Below are 15,791 nucleotides of genomic sequence, written 5' to 3'. Positions count from 1 at the left end.
AAATCCCACCCCGTGGGGTCAGAATGATCACAAGAACGGTGAGCAAAAATCCCAGAACCACGCGGGGGGACCTAGTGAATGAACTGCAGAGAGCTGGGACCAATGTAACAAGGCCTACCATAAGTAACACACTACGCCACCATGGACTCAGATCCTGCAGTGCCAGACGTGTCCCACTGCTTAAGCCAGTACATGTCCGGGCCCGTCTGAAGTTTGCTAGAGAGCATTTGGATTATCCAGAAGAGTATTGGGAGAATGTCATATGGTCTGATGAAACCAAACTGGAACTGTTTGGTAGAAACACAACTTGTCGTGTTTGGAGGAAAAAGAATACTGAGTTGCATCCATCAAACACCATACCTACTGTAAAGCATGGTGGTGGAAACATCATGCTTTGGGGCTGTTTCTATGCAAAGGGGCCAGGACGACTGATCTGGGTACATGAAAGAATGAATGGGGCCATGTATCGTGAGATTTTGAGTGCAAACCTCCTTCCATCAGCAAGGGCATTGAAGATGAAACGTGGCTGGGTCTTTCAACATGACAATGATCCAAAGCACACCGCCAGGGCAACAAAGGAGTGGCTTCGTAAGAAGCATTTCAAGGTCCTGGAGTGGCCTAGCCAGTCTCCAGATCTCAACCCTATAGAAAACCTTTGGAGGGAGTTGAAAGTCCGTGTTGCCAAGCGAAAAGCCAAAAACATCACTGCTCTAGAGGAGATCTGCATGGAGGAATGGGCCAACATACCACCAACAGTGTGTGGCAACCTTGTGAAGACTTACAGAAAACGTTTGACCTCTGTCATTGCCAACAAAGGATATATTACAAAGTATTGAGATGAAATTTTGTTTCTGACCAAATACTTATTTTCCACCATAATATGCAAATAAAATGTTAAAAAAACAGACAATGTGATTTTCTGGATTTTTTGTTCTCAGTTTGTCTCCCATAGTTGAGGTCTGCCTATGATGTAAATTACAGACGCCTCTCATCTTTTTAAGTGGTGGAACTTGCACTATTGCTGACTGACTAAATACTTTTTTGCCCCACTGTATGTATATAATTGAAGAATGCTTTAACTTTGCAAATTTCTTCTTATTTGGGAAAAAATGTTTTTGTTTCATAATATTCTGAAAGCTAAAAATGTAACATTTTTTCCTCAATGGAGCTGTATGGGGGCTTATTTTTTATGTAGTTTTAAGTGGTACCATTATATCATACATGCATCTTTTTGATAATTTTATTATGCATTTGAACAAATAAACAATGAATAAATTAAACACGTTTTATTGTGAAATTGGGGGATGTTTTTCCTTTCATTTTTGTTTAAAACAAACTTTTTTTGTATAACACTTACTAGTCTCACAAAAAGACTTGAGCAAGTGATCCTTTGATTTCACAGATAATACACTGCACTACTAGTGCAGTGCAGCGCATTAATTAAACCTGTGAGTGTAACTATCCCCATATATATTAGACTAAAGTCAGCCGAACTCCCCAATATTGATTCAATCTGCTGACCATCTGAAATGTATGGGGAACAGTGAGGCAAAGTAAAAAAAATAAAAAAAATGTTTTATTCCGCTTTGCAGCTACAATTACATAGTGTGTCCAGTTCAACATGAGTAATTTTGGTGAAAATCTCTCAAAATCTTAAAATTATGGCTGTTTGAATAATGAACTTACTGCTTCAACTACGTCAATCCTGCAGATCCAATGGTCATGCACCAGACACACAGTTCATTTTATGCAGCTAACATCCCTAAGCCCCTTTCATAGTAGTAACTATTTTTCGCACCGGTGTGGCTTGCATGTATCAGTGTTGTACCAGGTATGACCTGAACTTATTTGAGATGGACGGCGACGAACTGGAAGTTGTAAAGAACTTCAACCTACTCTGATGAATGACCACTCAAGATGCAGCGATGACTCTGGAAGTTAATAGGAGAATAGCTATGGGCAAATCAACAATAAAGTCAACGGACAAGATCTTCCAATCGAGGAACATTTTCCTAGTGACGAAGACATGGCTCGTAGTTAGTTTGGTCTTTCTTGTCGTAACATATGGATGCGAAACATGGACAATAAAGAAACAAAACAAAAGATGGAAGGACGTGGAAATGTGGTGCTGGAGAAGGATGCTATCATACCATAGATGGCTAGAAGAATGGACAAATCAATTTTCTAACAAATCAAGCCAGACATATCACTCAAAGAAAGGATCACCGATCGACGACTTAACTACTTTGGACACATGATACGAAGAGAAGGGCATCATGGTCGGAAGAACAGAAGGAATAAGACAAAGACCAGCATCCCGAGGGCTTGATATTATCAAGATAACATCAGAGAAGACTCTGGTGGACCTATCTGGATTTGCAGAAAATCAATCTTCCTACAGATTGCTCAACCATCAAAACGCCATGGCTCGAGATCAAGCTGAAGAAAAAAAAACAGTTCCTTGGATTGTCTAGTTTTCTTCTTAAGAACACTTTATCACTGGGAAATGAAAAGTAATATAGTTAGTATTTTAATTCTGCAACATTTTCAAGATCTCTGCTCTCTACAGTTCATTTATTGCCCATGAGCTTATATTGTTTACATCTTGACTCAGAATCTGTCCAAACCTAATACATCTAAAGGTTTCTACAATGTATACAGCATATGTTCGCTTCTGTAAGCCAGACCCATCAGCAGCACATATTTTGGTCAGTTCTGAGGGTTTGCCACAATGTATCAGCGCATGTTAGAGCTATAACTATTTAAAATAAAGTATATTTTGAGTATTTGTGCCTCTTTTTAGCATATCCTACTGACAGTCTATTCCAAATATATAGTCTGGACTTTTATTTTTCTTGCAATGGCAGGTTTATATAGTGGTCCATGAAGAAAACATTTCTTTCAGCAAGATATCATGTCTGCTGGAAGTTTCTTGTATTCCCCGTAGGCAGATCTTTGGTTTTCCTAGAAGTACTGTGAACAGCTGCCTCATTCTGGGGCGCTTTCTCCAGTATCACATCTTGCGATAATATGTGGATATATCTCGCCCCTCTTCACAGAGAGAGCCAGTTTCATGAGGATAAACCTGATTTCCTGTATTTGCTTTTCCTCAACATAATTGTTATAAGGGGCACAAAACTTTCATTTATTGCCTTATATTCTCTAAATAGCCGTCGTGCATTAATATTTCACATCTATCTACTCTCTCCTCAACATAGAGTAGAGAACGTGAACTTGCCGAGCTTTTGGTATACTGGATGATAATGCATAATTTCCAGCATTTTAGAATATGAGTCATTCTTTGAAAACTAAAACAGAATAGTTTACCGTACTATAACCAAAAATTTGAATTTAACCTACAAAGAAATCTCGATAAAGGTTCTCTGTTTTAGATAAACTTTGTGATCTTTTGTGACACAATAAACTTACAAAGGGTGAGAGTCACATCTTCCCTCTCAATGTGCTAGACCTGTAGTATTGTCTGGGCTTTTCTGTGTTTTTGGAGAGTCAGGGGATCTACTGTATTTGCTTGCATTTGGTTGGATGAATAACAACTTTTATTGGGTATATGTTCACTTTGTTTCTGTATTAGGTTTTAAAAACCTTTATGCCTATTATAGAGGCTTAATAGTCCAAAAGCTATGATGGTCCGTATTTATTTTCATTGGGAGTAGAATTATAATAGTTAAAACGGAGTGGTACATTAGGGGCATTCAACTTCATCGAGTGTGCATATTGGATTATTGCTGGCCAAACCCACCGATTTCAATAAGACTGGCCCACATAAATCTCCAGTGTTTAAGGTTTTCTCCTACCTTCTTCAAGAGACCATATCCTGGGAATCAAGAATTAAAGTTTTAACATCCAATCTTTTTGTTCTCCAGAGTAATAGACCTACACCAGTGTTGTCCGGCAGTGGTTTACTCCTTTCTCTTCTCAATACATACATTCTTGGACAAGTTGAGTGTGCACGTATATAGGGGTTTAGGTGATGAAAGAAAACGGTTGGACAAACAAGTATTCGGAGATATTTATGGCCAGCTTAACTGAATATTCTTGAAAGAGGCAAAAATTTACAAGCTTGAAGTCATAGCGTTAATTTAAGGATCCGTAGTGGGCTATGGCTGCAAAAGGGGTAACGTCAGGACCCTGGTGTTCCAAGGCAGTGAGGAGATTAATGTCAGGATGCCTGGTGGTCTAAGGCAGTTAAGGGGTTCAATTTATGATCTCTAGTGGTCTATTGCAGTGAAGAGGGCAATTTTGGGATCCCTGGTGGTTGTAGTAATGGGGTTACTATTTCATGCCTGGTGCCCAGTGGGTTGCTGTACTCTATTGTTGCATTAAGAAGATGAACACCATTATTTAGCTTCCTGTTTTTTCCCTCCACTGAATATAAAGGTGAAGATAGAGAGGATGGAGCAGCTATAACTAGGCAGCTGCTCTGCCTTCTCTATGACCCATCATTAAGGAGGAGGTTAAGGAATCTGTTCTGGATCAGACTATCAATGAATAATGGGAACTTTTAGACTGTGTGGCTGAACAGTGACCACCTCAGCGCTGATCTCACATATAGTTTATTCTAGAATTAGGACACTAAGGTGATCATTTAGTTCACTGGTATTTATTAAACTGCTGGTGGCAGGATTCACACGTCTTTAATCCATCTAGAAAAGAAATTAGACAAGTAAGTAGACTTTTTTTTTACGTCAGTTCTTTTTATTGCAGCATATTCATTTCAGAGAAATGTCTGAAGATGTTTCCATCTCTTTCCCGCTGTTCTAAAGTAACCTTGAAGATATATGGCACCAGCCTGTAGAATTTCATAACAAATCTTTCAGTGTATGTATGTGTGCCTGGAAGTCCGCAAGTAAAACGGTACATTGAGAACCATGTTTATTTGGGAGATTTTTATTTGAATTGTGCCTAGATTTTTTTTTCTGTCTACAAATTACTTTAGCAGGGTAATGGAGCTGGAGTCCATTGATTGTTTTCCTAAGTCTGGTTACCATAGAGTTATCCAGCCGGCCATGAGCTGAGATATCTCAAGAGTACAGCACAAAATAAACTTTGCAGCTGTCTTAGCCCTTATTATATTTTAGGATTGTGATTGCAGTTTCTAATTGAATGCCTTCTAATAAGCTCTTATCTTGAAGTTACGATAATAATCTGGTGGAACTTTATCACTCATCCCATGTAGACCAGGAGCTAGTAGAACGTTCATCTTCATGATCTGTCCTTCATAGTGTCATACCTTGTTATTCAAAATGTTCTCTTGCCTCTTGAGGAAATTACTGTTTCTTTCTTGGTAAAAGTAGAAGTTTTATTGACCTTGTAGAAGTTTTATAGTAAGAGATTTAGTCAGACAACTCTGCACACTTTCAACTTTGGCCTGGTTATGGGTGTGAAAGTGAAAATAGAGTGATGTACTGGTAACATACAGCATCTGCTGTTTTGTTCCATCTCTTTTTCATGTTAGGGACAGAGGTAAAAAAACAAAGTCAATGGTCTACCCCATACCTCCCAACTTTTGAAGATGGGAAAGAGGGGCAAAGTTTGCGGCGCTTTGCGTGCCGCGGCAAATTTTAGGCCACGCCTCTAACCACACCCATTCATAACTAGTCACACCCATATCCACATCCCAACCACACCCATTTAGCACTGCTGATCACACTGTTTCATAAAGAATAATTATAAACTAAAAAATATGGCCACACAGTGCTCCATACTGTATAATGGCCACACATGATGCTCAATACGGTATAATGGCCACACAGTGCTCCATACTGTATAATGGCCCCACAATGCTCCATACTGTATAATGGCCCCACATGATGCTCCATACTGTATAGTGACCACACATGATGCTCCATACTGTATAATGACCACACATGATGCTCCATACTGCATAATGGCCCCACATGATGCTCCATACTGTATAATGGCCCCACATGATGCTCCATACTGTATAATGACTGCACATGATGCTCCATACTGTATAATGACCGCACAGAATGCTCCATACTGTATATTGGCTGCACATGATGCTCCGTACTGTATAATGACCGCACATGATGCTCCATACTGTATAATGACCGCACATGATGCTCCGTACTGTATAATGACCGCACATGATGCTCCATACTGTATAATGACCGCACATGATGCTCCATACTGTATAATGACCGCACAGAATGCTCCATACTGTATATTGGCTGCACATGATGCTCCGTACTGTATAATGACCGCACATGATGCTCCATACTGTATAATGACCGCACATGATGCTCCGTACTGTATAATGACCGCACATGATGCTCCATACTGTATAATGACCGCACATGATGCTCCATACTGTATAATGACCGCACATGATGCTCCATACTGTATAATGACCGCACATAATGCTCCATACTGTATATTGGCTGCACATGATGCTCCGTACTGTATAATGACCGCACATGATGCTCTGTACTGTATAATGACCGCACATGATGCTCCGTACTGTATAATGACCGCACATGATGCTCCATACTGTATATTGGCCGCACATGATACTTCGTACCGTATAATGGCCACACATAGCTACTCCTACACACGCTGCTGCGCTCCGTGCACTTTGCACACACGGCTCCGCTCCGTACACCTCCTACACATTCAGCTCCGCTCCATACACCTCGTACACATTCAGCTCCGCTCCATACACCTTGTACACATTTAGCTCCGCTCCATACACCTCATACACATACGGCTCTGCTCCATACACCTCATACACAGACATGGTTCTGCTACATCCACACTGTACACCTCCTGACCCCACACAAGGCAGCTTACTTACCTTATCCAGCAGCACCATGGCAAGTTGGCAACCAGCACAGCTGAGTCCTGCAATCCACGGAGGTCCCGATCATGTGACCCCTGACTCCTCCCCTCCTTTGACCTCATCACAGGTCCTGTGTGCACAGAGCAGCCAATATGTGGTGTAAGGCTCTGCGGGTGCAGGGATGACCAGCTGATACATTGCACACCTCCCAACCAGTGCGGGACATACTTGTCCCGGCCGTGACAGCGGGGGAGACTGTCAAAATCGTGACAGCCCTGCTGGATCCGGGAGGTATGCTACCCAGCTCAACCAAGGAGAAGACATCCATTGTTACATAAGTTGAAAAAAGACCTAGGTCCATCAAGTTCAACCTTTCTCAACCAATTGTTCATTTTGTCACTAAATTAACTATAGCCCACAATGTTATGTGTAAAGAGGAAATCATCCAGCCCTTTTTTAAAAGCTGTTATAATGTTTGCCATTACTACCTCCTGTGGTAGGGCATTATGTGAGGGGATTATTTTATAGCCTTTTATCCAAAAACTGTTAGGTCACCCATCAACATTTTTTATACATTTTACAGCCAAATCCAAGAGTAGATGCCAAACAGGATAAATATAAGGTAAATGCTTATATGCAGTGCCTTGCAAAAGTATTCGGCTCCCTGGAACTTTTCAACCTTTTCCCACATATCATGCTTCAAACATAAAGATACCAAATGTAATTTTTTGGTGAAGAATCAACAAGTGGAACACAAGTTGAGCAAAATGTATTGGTTATTTTAAAATTTTGTGGAAATTCAAAAACTGAAAAGTGGGGCATGCAATATTACTCGGCCCCTTTAACTTAATGCTTTGTTGCGCCACCTTTTGCTGCAAATACAGCTGTAAGTGAGTCGCCCGTCAGAGCCATGGGGTACTCAGTGCCAGGTCCTGTCACAATTAAATGGGTGGTCACGGTGGCAGCGACCCCGTCCGTGGTCCTGGGCGCCCAAGTAAAAGGGACGATCTTTAAAGGGGTTGTGGAAATAAGGAAAGTTTGTGACGCCACCTGTAGTTCTAGGTCAGAGGTCACCGACGCTGCTTACAGGGGTCCTCTGGGGGCGATGGTGCTGCAGCAAAAATGGTGTCACTTCCCACAGGTGAAGCGGTGTCCCCAGGGCTCCTGGTATATTTGGCAGGGATGGTGAATGCCGCAAATAATTGGAGGACACAGGGTTGCAGTCTTTACCTGGTTTACTGAGATGGCATTCAGCCTCAGTCCAGAGGTTGGATGGAGATCGTTTGTGAACAGCAGTTTTCAGCTCTTTCCACAGATTCTCGATTGGATTGAGGTCTGGACTTTGACTTGGCCATTCTAACACCAGGATACATTTATTTGTGAACCATTCCATTGTAGATTTTGCTTTATGTTTGGGATCATTGTTTTGTTGGAAGACAAATCTCTGTCCCAGTCTCAGTTCTTTTGCAGACTCCAACAGGTTTCTTCAAGAATGGTCTTGTGTTTGGCTCCATCTATCTTCCCATCAATTTTAACCATCTTCCCTGTCCCTGCTGAAGGAAAGCAGGCCCAAACCATGGTGCTGCTACCACCATGTTTGACAGTGGGGATGGTGTATTCAGGGTGATGAGCTGTGTTGCCTTTACGCCAAACATATCTTTTGGAATTGTTGCAAAAAGTTCGATTTTGGTGTCATCTGACCAGACCACCTTCTTCCACATGTTTGGTGTGTCTCCCAGGTGGCTTGTTGTTAACTTTAAACGACACCTTTTATGGATATCTTTGAGAAATGGCTTTCTTCTTGCCACTCTTCCATAAAGGCCAGATTTGTGCAATGTACGACTGATTGTTGTCCTATGGACAGACTGTCCCACCTCATCTTATAGATCTCTGCAGTTCATCCAGAGTGATCATGGGCCTCTTGGCTGCATCTCTGATCAGTCTTCTCCTTGTTTGAGATGAAAGTTTAGAGGGACAAGTCTTGGTAGATTTGCAGTGGTATGATACTCCTTCCATTTCAATATGATCGCTTGCACAGTGCTCCTTGGGATGTTTAAAGTTTTGAAAATAATTTTGTGTCCAAATCCAGCTTTAAACTTCTCCACAACAGTATCGCGGACCTGCCTGTTGTGTTCCTTGGTCTTCATGATGCTCTCTCTGCTTCAATCAGAACCCTGAGACTATCACAGAGCAGGTGCATTTATATGGAGACTTGATTAAACACAGGTGCATTATATTTATCATCATTAGGCATTTAGGACAACATTGATCATTCAGAGATCCACAATGAACTTCTGGAGTGAGTTTGCTGCACTGAAAGTAAATAGGCCAAATAATATTGCACGCCCCATTTTCAGTTTTTGAATTTCCACAAAAATGTAAAATAACTAGTGATGAGCCAATATACTCGTTACTCGAGATTTCTTGAGCATGCTCGGGGGTCCTCTGAGTATTTTTTAGTGCTCGGAGATTTAGTTTTTCTTGCAGCAGCTGAATGATTTACAGCTACTAGCCAGCATAAGTACATGTGGGGGTTGCCTTGTTGCTAGGCAACCCCCACATGTACTTATGCTGGCTAACAGAAGTAAATCATTCAGCTGCGGCAAGAAAAACGAAATCTCAGAGCACTAAAAAATACTCGGAGGACCCCTGAGCATGCTCGAGAAATCTCGAGTAACGAGTATATTCGCTCATCACTAAAAATAACCAATACATTTCGTTCAACTTCACAATTGTGTTCCTCTTGTTGTTGATTCTTCACCAAAACATTACAGTTGGTATCTTTATGTTTTAAGCATGATACGTTGAAAAGTTCAAGGGAGCCGAATACTTTCGCAAGGCACTGTATCCTTTTTTGGAGGGGGTCATCCTGATTTTGGCTAAAAGAAAAGGGCATAAAAAACTGCAGCAAAACTGCTTTTATATTATTAGGCACAAGGATTGAAGACTAAAACTATATTTTTTAGGGCTGATCGAATTGATTCACAGGACCCAGGTCCAAGCCTGCAGCACGTGGTTGCTGGACGGGAGCCCTAAAAACCACCTCCTATCTAGCAGCATCCCCAGCCATCTCTTCTGATTAGTAGACCTGGCATGACATCATGTGTGCGTCTTGCGGCAATGATGACATCACGCCTGGCCTATCAATTAGAAAGAGCCAGGGGATTCTAGAATGTAGGAGGAGGTTCACTGGGCTCCTAATCGGACTACTGACCTGGCTGCCGGATCTGGATCCTGTGATTCAATTTTCTCATAACTAAAAATCTCTCAAATACATGTTTAGGCCAATATATAGCAACCAGCCTTGAATAATATTGGCTATAAAGGGTCTCTTTATTTCTCCATAGTCACCAACATGAGATGTGTTGGAACAAGCCCAATTTGCTCATAAATTTGTGACTTCTTTCAGTTTTGTACTAGCTTCACCACTTCATTAAAAAGTGTTTGATGCATAGTGGAAAGGGCTAGGTTAACTTCAGTCCTATAGATTGATAATAATTGAAGACAAAATTTGTAATAAGTTTTTGTGGAAATCTACACCATCTCATAGCTGCCATAGTTTTTGGTGCTTTCGTAGCTCAAATATGACGCACATTTATTGAGAGGTGCATATTAGTGATGAGCGAACGTGCTCGGATAACGTCTTATCTGAGCATGCTCGAGTGTTATCCGAGTATCTTGGGCGTACTCGTATATTATGCTCAAGTCCCTGCGGCTGCATGGTTTGTGGCTGTTAGACCGCATCAACACATGTGGGGATTCCCTAATAGACAGGCAATCTCCACATGTGTTCGGGCCGTCTAGCACCCACAAGTCATGCAGCTGCAGGGACTCGAACATAATATATGATCACTCCCAGATGCTCGGATAACACCTGAGCATGCTCAGATAAGATGTTACCTGAGCTTGTTCGCTTATCACTAGCGCACATTTTAATAAATTTGCCACTTCAAACTCCAACTTTGGGCTTTTGTTCATGACTGGTATATGAAATGTCAGTCTTGGTGGGATTTACTCCACATGAGAACATTCTAATAACTACGCTGGTAAATAGACTTGGTAAAGCAGTGCTTTTGAAGCCAGTTATACACAGTTTTTGAAGCAGGAGTCAAGATAAATTCCCTAATAAAGTGATTTTCAAAGTTTCCATGCTAGACAAAACATATTAAAAAAAAAGTTTATTACTCTTTAACAAAGTTTGCAAAGTATGTTATCTTCCATTCTTAAAGGTGTTTCCTTTGTCTGCTATAAAGCCTGTTAATAAGTAGCTTTTCCGCACCGCTTTGCTGATCTGGAACATGACCCCCATTGCTGCAGAATAATGCATCACATTGGAGGCCAACTATTATGTCCGGGAAGGTTAAGGTACATTTTTTTTCTTTTTAATCTACATATTTTGCTTTCCCTATCCAGTATAGTGTAAAGTAAACGTGTATAAGCCTACTAGTCTAGTCTCCTCTTATCAGCCCACACACTATATTCTTGCATGGTCACAGCACTGTTATAAGGGCATAATGAGTATAATAATGGAAAACTGATAGAGACAAATTATAAGGATGACATCTGCAAGGAGTTTGTATGTTCTCTACGTGTTTGCCTGGGTCTCCTCCTGAACGCCAAAGACATACTGATGGGGAATGTAGATTGTGAGCCTCATTGGGGATAGTAATGATGTCTGTAAAGCGCGGCAGAAGTAATTGTTCTATATAATTGAGAAAAATAAATAAAATTAATAAATTTGGATTATTGATGATGGCAGTGAAAGGGTCAACTCAACACCTGTATCACTGACGCTGGGGAAAAGCTGTTGTTGGAGATTATTCAGAGAAACACAACACTCGGGAGGAGGCAAGTGCCGACCCATCACTGCCATCATCTGTACGCCAAATGAGCACATTTTGATATCAATACAGCTGAAGATAGGTAAATATGCTGGGGAAAATGTGGGGCTTGGAAGTCACTTCCATTAATTTTACAATAATGAAGACAAATCCTCTTATAAAGAGATTTGAAAAGTTTTATAATGTTCCATGCAGGACAAAATTATTAAAAAAAAATGAAAGTTTACTAACTCTGTAATTTGGAAATAGTGACATATTTGGGATGTCAGCCTCTGGGTCTTGATGACTTTGTAGGCTAGATTTCCCCATGGATATTGATGTAACTCATTGAGCATGTATACAACAATACTCAAGATTATGGTCTGCATTAAATCCTCCACTTGTATTGTTGGAAATCAGGACATATCCACATTTAACGCTTGTTCTTAAGATTATGGGATACGAATGTTTAATGGTGAGATAATTTGAGTTAAACGCAGCAGCACCTTCAGGACTACTGTAATATTCCTTTACCGTGTTTGTTTAGGACAATATACACTTTGCATTGTTCAATTATAGAAAGGATTAAAATTTGAAGCAAACAACATTTAATCCTTCGTAACTTCCTGACATTTCAGCATTTTAATTGTAAGACATAATATGAGGATGTGATATGGAATACTTCATTCTTAAGTGCTCGATGTATGTAGAGCGGAAGCTGGTGTGTCATGCTTGACACTTTCCAGCTCTGCACAATGGCCCCATTCACTGGCCCTGACATTGTAACCCTCAATTATCTAAGCATTAAGTTTTATTTGAATGAAGGAATTTTCAAGACTTGAAAAAGATGCATTAACAGCTTTACAATTTTGTGGTTCCTGTGCTGGTTTGTTCCAAGGCATGACTGCACATTGGGGAAAGAGGTCACTAATGGATGGTAGAGCATTGTGTACTGGCCATTTGAAATGTGCTGATGATGTATTTTGTTGAAATGTATTGTCTAAGGTCTGACTTTAACATCCTGGACCCCAAATGCTGTAGTTGGAGAAAAAATATAACCATCTTGGATCTAAATTGCCATACCATATATGGTGACCTCACACCATATATGATTTATACACATTTATTAGATTCTATTAGATTACTTTAAAACTAATTTATTTTAGTTTAATAGACCATGAACAGCACTCTATTCAATCACGGCACTCCAAAGCACCATTTTAAAGGACCCCCCCATACACATTAGATTTACGTTGGCCAAGGGAGTTAGTCTGATTGCCGTTTGAGAAGTCAGGAAGGAATTTTTCCCCTAATATGGAACTATTAATGTCTGCCTCATGGGATTTTTGCCGTCCTCTGGATCAACATGTTAGGCTATAGGTTGAACTCGATGGACTTAAGTTTACCTTCAACCTTAAAATCTATGAAACTATAAGTGTGTCTGAAGAGATAAGGATCCGGAATGTCTAGTTTTGGACTGCCGTTTCTTTTGTTCTCTAGCAATACACCACTTCCAGAAATGTCCAGCAATGGATCTCTCACAGAGAACACAGATAAGCTCAGTATAGCAAGCACTCCTATGTAAGGGAGAGTCAGGTGTGATAGTTGCCAGTCAAATGATCAACCGAACCATCGTTGTGTCGGCAGCCATCTAATGTGTACGGGGGCTTTAAATTCATCAGGGATCTTAGTGGTTGGTCTTCCAGATTTGGGAATAAGACTGGCAGATGAAATGCCGGTCTTGAATAATTAGCCAAAAGTCAAAATATTTTTATGCCATTTGGCTATTAGCACAGTTGCACCCGTAATAATCAACCCTTGCAGTGGTAGCATATTATAGTGGTTGTCTACTATCTTGACAACCACCTTATATTTAAAAAAAAGTAATTTCCCCTAAAATAATAAAATATACTCCTCTTCTTCTCCGGTGCTATTAACACAATAAATCGTCGGGTGTGCCAGGGATTTCGGTTTATTGTTGGGCTGCTGTGCTCTTACTCTCCTTGGATGGATGTTGGACAAAGAGAAGACGTGAGAGCGCAGCAACTCAGTAGTGGCCGTTGAATGGATGCAGAGCTAACAATGCGAACTCTGGCAGATGGTGCATCAACATCAATGGAACAGCACTAGCCCGGAAGGTGAATATTTTTTTTTATTTTACAAGGGAGACTACTTCATTTAAAAAGGGGTGGTCCAATTAGTGGACAACGCCCATAAGGTGACAGATCTGCATCAATCATTCCTGTTAAAGTCAATAGGTCAACAATGTAATGCATGATCCTACTGAGTCCCCCACTTTTTGTAGCCTCGTTTCCTACTAGTTAACTGGTGCAGGTATCTAAGGAAGCATTTTACGCTTTTAAATATGAATTCTCTAACATGCTGTTCAGAATTACCTTTGTAAACTGCTTTAAAAATATATGCAAAATAATCATAACAATGAAGTATGTGATCTCAGGCCACCTCTGATTGAAAGAACTAATGGACTCCGGAGAGACGACACCTCTTGGCCATGTCCCATAGGTTTCTGTTACTGGAAATCTGACACAACAATTCAAGCACTCTGCTATTGATATAACATAGACCGCTGCTTAGATCATTGTTTTGAATGTGCACAATAGGAATCATAGATCTTTTCATATTACAATCCAATACCTTCAGTCATTTACGCTCAATGCTACTTCATGATTAAAAAAAATATAGTTTCAATGCACAATAATGGTTAAACCTCCTGCTTTAAGGGAAGTGAGTAATTTTTGGTTGGTTTTTATACTTTTCCAAGTAAATTCAGGTCAAATACTAAATGTTTTTTTCAGGCTTTAAATGGTAGAAACCTACAGTTCACTTTTTTTCTGAAAGTCCTTATTAGACTCTTCGCTCACCTGTTGGATTTTAGAATTCTGTTTAATATTTTATGTGAATTTTTCTAGGCAAAAAAAATTAAGAAGAATGAAAACACTATGATTAGTGCCAGGATTAACAACTCAGTGACTTGATTTATTTGGAATATTTCTTTATGCTCAAGTCTTGTCATCTTAACATTGTATGTCTCCAACTCTTAAGGCAAGGGAAACATTACACCATTGAATGCCGATTGCCAGCGCCACACTGGAAGCCCCACAATAGCACAGCTGTCTTTTTGATGTGCTCCATCTGCTGCCTTTGCCCATGCTTGGCATGTATCGCGGAGTCACAGTTACAAGCTGTCTACTGTTTGTCTTGTTCCGCTAACATTTTTGAAAGTTGTATACTGACACTTCACAGTGTTACTTATCATGACAGGAATCTACAGCAGCACCTTGTCTATACAGTGTTGACTATTTTTGTAGGATCTGATGCTTCTGGAAAACCCGGACTTTTATTCTGCAGCATTTGCTGCGTATATTGTTACTGAAATGCAATCCCATATTAACAGCCCTTAGCTATTCCAGAGGACCTTCCCTCAGCATCATATGTAGGTAACACAAATCATAGGGTTTTCATTTTAAATGCTTCTCATTTTGGACTTAAGAGTCTAGGTGGCGGTACTGTTAGTGGTTAACAGCTTTTCTGGTCAGTGAGTATGACCGCCCAGTGGACACCAAAATCTAGATCGAGCAGAATTTTGTAATGAAAAAATTATACACTATACAAAAACATTTCCCACAAAACTTTATATCACAAATTGCTGCCCACCAACTGGACAGCATGTCCAATGTTACAGATTCCATTTAAACAGACATCCTTCTTATTGAGGTTCATTGTAGAGTTGTAGCTACTGGAACAGAAGTCTACAAGATGCTGTCATGATGGCCACCTTAACGAGTCCCTATCACCAATCTGGGGCTGCCCTTTGTATTTAATAAAGAGTGGGTAACCCCAGATTGATTTTTTTTTTATATCATATAGTATCAAGACTGCTCATAAGTTCTTCTAATGTTCCCCATAAGTCAGGCCCAAACTTGCAGGAGGTTAGATCCCAGCATGTAGAGTTGGACCCCACATCTTTCTGTATCCGCTATCACAGTGAAAGAGTGAAATCCTGTTCTTTGTACTAACCGAGTGCTGCAGCATATTTTACTAAGCTGTTACCGGATGGCATCATCTTCAGATTGGTTACTGATATGTAACAGCTCAGTGGAATGTGTGGCAGTGCAAGGTTAGGGCAAATT

General features: G+C 40.4%; 1 protein-coding gene across 2 annotated transcripts in view; it reads left to right on the top strand.

The window, feature by feature from the left end:
* Nucleotides 1-15,791, top strand: part of TGFBR3 (transforming growth factor beta receptor 3) — a 276,475-nt gene that overhangs the window by 108,101 nt on the left and 152,583 nt on the right. The window lies entirely within an intron of this gene.

This window comes from Ranitomeya imitator, chromosome 8, assembly GCF_032444005.1.
Source record: "Ranitomeya imitator isolate aRanImi1 chromosome 8, aRanImi1.pri, whole genome shotgun sequence".
In the NCBI taxonomy this organism is placed as follows: domain Eukaryota; kingdom Metazoa; phylum Chordata; class Amphibia; order Anura; family Dendrobatidae; genus Ranitomeya; species Ranitomeya imitator.
The sequence above is the reverse complement of the archived record's forward strand: the minus strand, read 5'-3'. Positions and strand labels throughout refer to the sequence as shown.